At 39.1% G+C, this 10111-nt stretch overlaps 1 protein-coding gene across 1 annotated transcript in view; it reads right to left on the minus strand.

Moving 5' to 3' along the window:
• Positions 1 to 10111, minus strand: part of LOC104979990 (CUB and sushi domain-containing protein 1-like) — a 646469-nt gene that overhangs the window by 624787 nt on the left and 11571 nt on the right. The window lies entirely within an intron of this gene.

Genomic DNA, 10111 nt, shown 5'->3' on the forward strand with positions numbered 1-10111 from the left:
TAAATTCTTACATAGAATAGCCTTGCTGAAAGAGACAGCTTGCATTAACAGTTTTTTAACTTGAGAGAAATATCAAAATTTCTGTCCAAAAGTAATGGCTGAAATTCATAACTTTACCAACAGGATATAAAGGCATTTGTCTAAGTATGTCAAAAACTCTGAGTTACCAAAAATATTTTAAGTTTTGCCATTCAGAGTGGTGAGATATTATATTGCATTATTGTTTTAATTTGCCTTAAATATACTTATTACCATGGATGGCTTATATTTGAACTCCTTATTCATATGTTTACCTGATTTTCAATTAAAGGATTTATTTCATTCCTCATAGTTCTGGGAGTACATGTCATAAATTAAGAAAATAGTCCCTTGTGTTTCACACTATTTCAAATTCTTTTTCTCAATTTTGTTTTTGGATTTTAAATTTCAGGATGTCCAATTCTTCAGTCATTTTCTCCATAACTTCTAAGTTATGTATACTGAAGTAGTTTGTTAGTGTTTTTATCATTACATATTAATATTTAAATTGATGGTACAACATGTTAATTTTGTTTTAAGCAGGGAAGACAAGATTTTGTATTTTATAAAACTGTGTCTACTTCCATGTTTCCATCACCAAGACCTCAAAATAGATTTGTCTGCTAAAAACAGGGTCATGTTGCAAGTTATCTGTTAGTCTTCTTGTCCTTTCATCCTCTCTCTGTAACTCTGAGTGGCTTTCCATATGTCTACATTTATACAAGAAATCTGTCCTAGTATTTGGGGGGGTTGGGAAACATGTTCCCCATACATATATTCATGGTTACTGAAAACACTCAGTTGCCCATATTAATATGATTTATTACTTCCAAAATGACCAGGATAATGAAAGAAACCATTCATTTTGGCTCATGTAAAAACACCACTGCAACATGGATAGTAGTGAACAGAATCCAAATACATGTTAAAACTTGCTTGTAGTTTTGCAAACATATTTTTGCCTATCTCCTTTAAACTCTTCATATTTTATTTCCAGAATCTCTCATTATTAGCAGTTTAGTCATTTTTTGTTAATAAATGAGTCTTATGAAAAAGTACATGCAGTTTTTAACGAGTTGTTGCACATTAAAATCAACTGAGAAGATTATATACAACTACACATGTGCGTGCATGTTAAGTTGCCTCAGTCGTGTCTGACTCTTTGTGACCCTATGGACTGTAGCCTGCCAGGCTTCTCTGTCCGTGGGATTCTCCAGGCAAGAATAATGGAGTGTGTTGCCATGCCCTCCTCCAGGGTATCTTCCCAAACTAGGGATCAAACCTGTGTCTCTTATGTCTCCTGCACTGGCAGGCAGGTTCTTTACCAATAGTGCCACCTGGTAAGCAAACGAGTACATATTTTTATATAAATGCAAATATAAATATATGTTTAGGCCTCAGTTGGATCCTTGAGTCTTTGATTTTACTGGTCTTCTCTTCAACACTAGCCAGCTGCAGACCACCAACTTAAAATAATAAACCAATGGACTCAACCTTACCCAATGACATTTATCTTGACCATGAGCTGCTAATATAAAGCATATGCTCAGGAAGGGAATTTGGATGCTGTATCAAATGATTTTTAATTTACCGTCTTACAATATGTACAAAGAATAGTGACCATGGCTGACAGATTCACAGACTCATCGAAACATGATAGCTTTGTAGGAGAGGAAGGAACACTGTTGCTGTCCCCCACAGCCTCTCTGCAGCGCGCCCTCTCGGACAGGAGGGCCTGTTTGATCGGATCCCTAAGCGCTCAGCCCTGGGATTTCTTTGGAAGGAATGGTGCTAAAGCTGAAACTCCAAAGAGTTGACTCATTGGAAAAGACTCTGATGCTGGGAGGGATTGGGGGCAGAAGGAGAAGGGGACGACAGAGGATGAGATGGCTGGATGGCATCACCAACTCAATGGATGTGAGTTTGAGTGAACTCCAGGAATTGGTGATGGACAGGGAGGCCTGGCATGCTGCAATTCATGGGGTTGCAAAGAGTCGGACACGACTGAGCGACTGAACTGAACTGAACTGAAGCGCTGGTGGGGCTGCTGGGCTTTGACAGCCTGAGACGTCCACCCTGCGGAGCGGACCCTTCTGCTGCCTCGCACAGACCGGAAGGCAGTCTCTCCAGGGCCCTCCCTCACAGCGTGCTGGTCTGATGGTGCTGCCCCATCCTTTCTAGTCCCTGACCACGTGGCTGGCTGCATGGATGAGATGCTAAGATGTCGTTGGTATGAATAGGATACTCCAAAAGCTTTTATCCTGTTTTTTCATCCTATGTTTCTTAGAGTCTTACATGGGACATTAGTCAGCACTCAAGCTAAAAATAAAATGATGCTTTGATTTTTATCCAACTATGCTTCTGTGAATGGCTCCCTAGGACCTCATAATGACAAGAGGGGAGAGTAGGGTGGAATTTCGACACTGCTGGGCCTTTAGCCTAATTTAATCCAAATGCAACCAAACCCCCTTATTAGCCCTTCAAAGTTCTCAAGTTCTAAACATCACCAGATAGAGTTAATATTATACAAATTCCTTCAGTAATACATTCAACCACATTTCCTTGAAAAAACAAAACAAGACTGATACCTCAGCATCACCCAATCATGATTTTCTTACTTTCATGGCCCTATCACAGTCATCTCTTACCTCTTCATCACCATCAATGCAGAAAATTAGGGGTAATCCTGTAAAAGTGAGAGGAAGATAGAGCGAAGAAGTCTGTCACAGCTATTCTCCTAGAACTTGTAATAATCATGGAATAAAGATGCTGGTTTTCCACTTCTGCATGGCACAGTATTCCCTGATAAGTCCACTTTTATTCACTTTTTGAGGTTATAATGGGATTTATTTTCCAGGTTTGATATTATAATGTTATCACATTTGGAAATTGATGTCAACTTCAATTATTTTAGATTTGGGGACAAATTGAAATACAACTTCAAATTTAGAGAATGTCTACAAGATATGACTGTCTCTATGCTCACCTAGAGGAGACAGTTATATTTAAGTCATGTTGGGTTAGACACACAGAGTTCAGTGAGGGGTGGTCCTGAATCAGGAATTAAATCAAAATTGCTCCATGAAGATTTATTGACTATTTTAAACTGAAGTATCTGTTTTCATCAGAGAAGATAGTTACAGCACAGTTATTGGCCTTGGAGGATGTATGTTCTATTTGCCATATTAGAACACACAAAGATATATACAACCTTCAACAAAGGCAACATCAGAGATATTATGATTTCAAAGGAGTATATGATTCAAGGTCTATGTTAGTAGCAAGTGCTAAAGGCATTCAGACTTAAAAAAAAAAAATACTTGTTGGAGGGGTGTCATTTTTTAACTTGAGATGCACAGGGACAATTTTGTGAAATATTAATAAAAATAATATGCAATTGGTTTTAAAAGTTGAATATAACTTAGGCAAGCAGAGTTAAAGATGAGGAATATTGTAGTGTATTATATTTTCTTACAAGGTCAGAACAAGGAATAACTCATAGACCCATTTAACTAAATATGTCCCCTAAAATATATTCATAGACTGAACACCTGTTCTCCCACCCCCGCTGCAAATTCACATTCTCCCCCACTGCTAATGTGCTGGCATTTGAAGGTGGAGGCTCTAGGAAGTGGTTAGTGATTAGGGAGTGTGGGGGCTTCCCGGAAGGGCGAGGGACTTCCTTGGTGGCTCAGATGGTAAATAATCTGCCTGCAATACAGGAGACCCAGGGTCAGGAAGATTCCCTGGAGAAGGGAATGGCAACCACTCCAGTATTCTTGCCTGGGAAATCCCATGGACCAAGGAGCCTGGCAGGTTACAGTTCATGGATTGCAAAGAGTCATTCACAACTGAGTGACTAACACTAGGGAGGGTGGAGTTCTCTTGATTATGATTAGCATTCTTCTATGAGAGACCTTGGAGAGTTCCCCAGCCCCTTTTACCACAGAAAGACACTGACAGCAGAGACACAGATAGCCCCTATGAACAAAGAAACAGGCCCTCGTTAGACACAAAATTTCCTGGCAACTTAATCTTGAACTTTTTGCCTCCAGAACTATGGGGAATAAATGTCCATTGTTATTTAACCTCCCAGCCCATGGCATATCCTGTTATAACGGAGTGGACTGAAACACTACAGGGGAAACATGGAAGAGACTGGAGGGCAGACATGTTTAATAGTTTGGGGTCAGATTGGAGGGTTCTTTTAATATCAGGGTCACGTTGGCTAGAGTGTTCTTCTTACTGGCAACATAGAATGCAGACAGGAGCACAGCAACCATTTCAGGATTAGAAGGGGTGAGCCTGTGGCCATGTATCATTGTCTCAATATATCGGTCAACCCCTGTGTAGGGTGAACCTCGGACAGGACAGGGCCTTCATGGAGCATTTTCTGTGAGGATCAAAACAGGCTGTGGTTTAAAAAGAGATACTGCAAAATAAAATGTTTAGGGTTTTATGACCACCTGGTGGGACTTCCATGGAGATTTGAGAATCAAGAGAAACTACAGAGTCAATATGGCCAGAGATTTAAAAAATAGCAGTAATATGACAGCTCATAAAAAAACAGCAAGGGCACAAAAACAGAAATATAGATCAATGGAACAGGAAAGAAAGGCCGGAGATAAAACTACTCACCTATGGTCAATTAATCTACCAAAAGGAGACAAGAGTATAAAGTGGAGAAAAAAGTCTCTTTAATAAATGGTGCTGGGAAAACTGGAAGCTACATGTAAAAGAATGAAATTAGAGCATTCTCTAACATCATACAGAAAATAAACTCAAAATGGATTGAAGACTGAAAAGTAAGACCAGATACTATAAATCTCTTAGAGGAAGGGATAGGTGGAACACTCTTTGACATAAATCACAGTAAGGTCTTTATTGATCCACTACTACAGTAATGAAAATAAAAACAAAAATAAACAAATTGGACCTAATTAAAGCTTTTGCACAGCAAATTAAATAATAAATAAAATGAAAAGGCAACATACAGAATGGAAGAAAATATTTGCAAATTAAGTGACCAATGATGCATTAACTTCTAAAATGTTAAAAAAGCTCATGAAGCTCAATATAAAACAAACAAACAAACAAAAAAAACCAATCGAAACACGGGCTGAAGATCTAAATAGACATTTCTCTAAAGAAGACATACAGATGGCCAATAGGCACATGAAAAGGTGCTCAACATCACTAATTATTAGAGAAATCCAAATCAAAAATTCAATGAGGTATCACCTCACACTCGTCAGCACTGTCATCATCAAATAACCTACAAACAATAAATGCTAGAGAGGGTGTAGAGAAAAGGTAACCCTCCTACATTATTGGAGGAATATAAACTGATACAACCACTACGGACAACAGTATGTATGTTCCTTAAAAACCTAAAAATAGAGCTACCATATAATACACAGTCCTACTCCTGGACATATCTGTTAAAAAATAATAATAATTTGAAAAGATACATGTACCTTAATGTTCACAGCAACACTATTCACAATAACCAGGACATGGAAGCAACCTAAATATCCATCCATGGAGGAATGGGTAAATACACACACACACACACACACACACACACACACACACAATAGCATATTACTCAACTATAAAAAAAAAAAAATGCCATTTGCAGTGGCATTTATGGACTTAAGAGATTGTCATATTGAGTACAGTAAGCCAGACAGAGAAAGACAAATACTGTATATCATTTATACGTGGAATCTAAAAAAAGAAAATAGTACATGTGAATCTATTTACAGTACAGAAATAGAGTCACAGATGTAGAAAACAAACTTACTGTTACAAAGAAAAGGAGGGATAGATAAATTGGGGGATTGTGATTGACATATATGTGGTACTATATGTGAAATGTTGTGCTGTGCTGAGTCGCTCAGTCATGTCCAACTCTTTGTGACCCCATGGGCTTGCAAGACTCCTCTGGCCATGGGATTCTCCAGACAAGAATATTGGAGTGTGTTGACATTTCCTCCTCCAGGGAATCTTCCCAGCCCAGGGATCAAATCCAGGTCTCCCACATTGCAGGCAGATTCTTTACTGTCTGAGCCAAAAGGGAAGCAAAGTATACACCAGGAAATACTCTATAATGACGTTTATAGGAATGGAATCTAAAAAATAGTAGATATGTACATATGCATAACTGATTCATTTTACTAATATAACATTGTAAATCAACTATACACCCATAAAAATTAATTAAAAAACAGTGAGTAACTAAAGTTTTAATTCCAGATAATCTAGGAGCAGGTTTCTATGTCTAATTTGAGTCTAATCATTTCTTTCATGCTTACAAGTCTTCATTTAATGCTCAATATAGTGTATTGGTGTTTTTCTTTCTGATTTACTTTGCTCTGTATAATAGGCTCCAGTTTTATCCACCTCATTAGAACTGATTCAAATGCATTATTTTTAATAGCTGAGTAATATTCTATTGTGTATATGGACCACAACTATAGAGTGGGAGAAAATAATACTAAATGAAGCAACTGACAAAGAATTAATCTCAAAAATATACAAACAACTCCTGCAGCTCAATTCCAGAAAAAAAAAAAAAGTGACCCAATCAAAAAATGGGCCAAAGAACTAAACAGACATTTCTCCAAAGAAGACATACAAATGGCTAACAAACACATGAAAAAAATGCTCAACGTCACTCATTATCAGAGAAATGCAAACCACAATGAGGTACCATCTCACACTGGTCAGAATGGCTGCTATCCAAAAGTCTATAAACAATAAATACTGGAGAGGGTGTGGAGAAAAAGGAACCCTCTTACACTGTTGGTGGGAATGCAAACTAGTATAGCTACTATGGAGAACAGTGTGGAGATTCCTTAAAAAACTGTAAACAGAACTTCCATATGACCCAGTAATCCCACTGCTGGGCATACACACCAAGGAAACCAGAATTGAAAGAGACACATGTACCCCAATGTTCATCGCAGCACTGTTTACAATAGCCAGGACATGAAAGCAACCTAGATGTTCATCAGCAGACAGAGCAAAGTAAGTCAGAAAGAAAAAACACCAATACAGTATATTAATGCATACATATGGAATTTTGAAAGATGGTAATGATGGCCCTATATGTGAGACACCAAAAGAGACACAGATGTATAGAACAGTCTTTTGGACTCTGTGGGAGAAGGTGAGGGTGGGATGATTTGAGAGAATAGCACTGAAACATGTATATTACCATATGTGAAATAGATCGCCAGTCCAGGCTCGATGCATGAGACAGGGTGCTCAGGGCTGGTGCACTGGGATGAGCCTGAGGGATGGGATGGGGAGGGAGGTGGGAGGGGGGTTCAGGATGGGGGACACATATACACCCATGGCTGATTCATGTCAATGTATGGAAAAAAACACCACAATATTGCAGAGGAAGGTAAACTTCCAAACTCATTCTATGAGGCCACCATCACCCTAATACCAAAACCTGACAAAGATGCCACAAAAAAAGAAAACTACAGACCAATATCACTGATAAACATAGATGCAAAAATCCTTAACAAAATTCTAGCAAACAGAATCCAACAACATGTTAAAAAGATCATAAATCATGACCAAGTGGGCTTTATCCCAGGGATGCAAGGTTCTTCAATATCTGCAAATCAATCAATGCAATACACTACATTAACAAATTGAAAAATAAAAACCATATGATTATCTCAATAGATGCAGAAAAAGCCTTTGACAAAATTCAACATCCATTTATGATAAAAACTCTCCAGAAAGCAGGAATAGAAGGAACATACCATAACATAATAAAGGCTATATATGACAAACCCACAGCAAACATTATCCTCAATGGTGAAAAATTGAAAGAATTTCCCCTAAAGTTAGAAACAAGACAAGGGTGCCCACTCTCACCACTACTATTCAACATAGTTTTGGAAGTTTTGGCCACAGCAATCAGAGCAGAAAAAGAAATAAAAGGAACCCAGATTTGAAAAGAAGAAGTAAAACTCTCACTGTTTGCAGATGACATGATCCTCTACATAGAAAACCCTAAAGACTCTACCAGAAAATTACTAGGGCTAATCAATGAATATAGTAAATTTGCAGGATATAAAATCAACACACAGAAATCCCTTGCATTCCTGTACACTAACAATGAGAAAACAGAAAGAGAAATGAAGGAAACAATTCCATTCGCCATTGTAACAAAAAGAATAAAATACTTAGGAATATATCTACCTAAAGAAACGAAAGAGCTATATATAGAAAACTATAAAAAAACTGGTGAAAGAAATCAAAGCATACACAAATAGATGGAGAAATATACCAAGTTCATGGATTGGAAGAATCAATATAGTGAAAATGAGTATATTACCCAAAGCAATATATAGATTCAATGCAATCCCTATCAAGCTACCCATGGTATTTTTCAGAACTAGAACAAATGATTTCACAATTTGTATGGAAAAACAAACCTCAAATAGCCATGGCAATCTTGAAAAAGAAGAATGGAACTGCAGAAATCAACCTGCCTGACTTCAGTCTCTACTATAAAATCACAGTCATCAAGACAATATGGTACTGGCACAAAGAGAGAAATACAGATCAATGGGACAAAATAGAAAGCCCAGAAATAAATCCATGCACCTATGGACACCTGTGTATAAAAAAAACTAAAAAACACTGATGAAACAAATCAAAGATGACAAATAGATGGAGAAATATACCATGTTCATGGATCGGAAGAATCAATATAGTGAAAATGAGTATACTATCCAAAGCAATCTATAGATTCAATGGAATCCCTATCAAGCTACCAACAGTATTTTTCACAGAACTAGAACAAATAATTTCACAATTTGTACAATAAGACATCTTATCTTTGACAAAGGAAGCAAAAATATATAATGGAGAAAAGACAATCTCTTTAACAAGTGGTGCAACCAGTTGTTAAACAGTGGGAAAACTGGTCAACCACTTGTAAAAGAATGAACCTAGGGGACGAGCTAAGATGGTGGAAGAGTAGGATGGGGAGGACACTTTCCTCCCACAAATTCATCAAAAGAACATTTAAATGCCAAGTAAATTCCACAAAACAACTTCTGAATGCCGGCAGAGGACATCAGGCACCCAGAAAAGCAACCCAAGTCTTAGAAAGTAGGTAGGAAAAAATATAAAAGACAAAAAAAGAGACAAAAGAGGGAGGGACAGAGTTCCATCCCGGGAAGGGAGTCTTAAAAACAGAGAAGTTTCCAAACACCAGGAAACCTTCTCACTGCCAAATCTGTGCCGAACCTTGGAAGTACAGAGGGCAACATAACAGGGAGGAAAAATAAATAAACAATTAAAACCTGCACATTGCAAGCCCTACAGTAACTCCCCCAGCGGAGAAGCAGCGCAGATGCCTGCACACGCCACTAGCAAGCGGGGGCTGAGCAGGGAGATGCAGCGCAGGCTGCATCGCTTAGAGTAAGGATCTGGCCTGAATACCCTGAGCACTATCTGAGCGAAATAATTTGGGCTAGCAAACCAGACTGTGGGATATCTACCACGCGAAAAGCCAGCCCTAACCTAAGACACCACCAGGCCCACGCACAGAACAAAGGACTGAACAGAGAGAGCCGGATGCAGACCATCCCCCTCTGGTGACAGGCAGCCAGAGCTGGAAGGGGGCAATCGCAGCCCCAGAGAGACATTATCTATAAAACTGTAAGCAGGCTTTTTTGCTAACTAAAACTTCTTGGGGGTCTGGACAGTCAACATCCGCCTGAGAAGGTGTGCCGGTTATACACCCAAAAAACCGAGTGGCGGGGAGGCAATAAGTCGCAGCAATCGCACTCGCCAAACACCTCATCACCTGAGCTGCTCGGACCTGGGAAGGGCACAAAACACAGGCCCAACCGAGTCTGTGCCTCTGAGGACTACCCAAGTGCCTGAACCTGAGTGGCTTGGACCTGGGAGGTGCAAGCAGCCCAGGGCTGGCCACGGATGGTTCCGGTGGAGCAACCTAGAGCCCGAGCAGTGTGGGCAGGGAGGCTACACGTGCCGTGAGAGGGGACAGACCCAGTGTGGCTGAGGCACTGCGAGCACACGCCAGTGTTATTTG

The sequence above is a fragment of the Bison bison genome, unplaced genomic scaffold (assembly GCF_000754665.1).
Source record: "Bison bison bison isolate TAMUID 2011002044 unplaced genomic scaffold, Bison_UMD1.0 scf7180017864494, whole genome shotgun sequence".
NCBI lineage: Eukaryota > Metazoa > Chordata > Mammalia > Artiodactyla > Bovidae > Bison > Bison bison.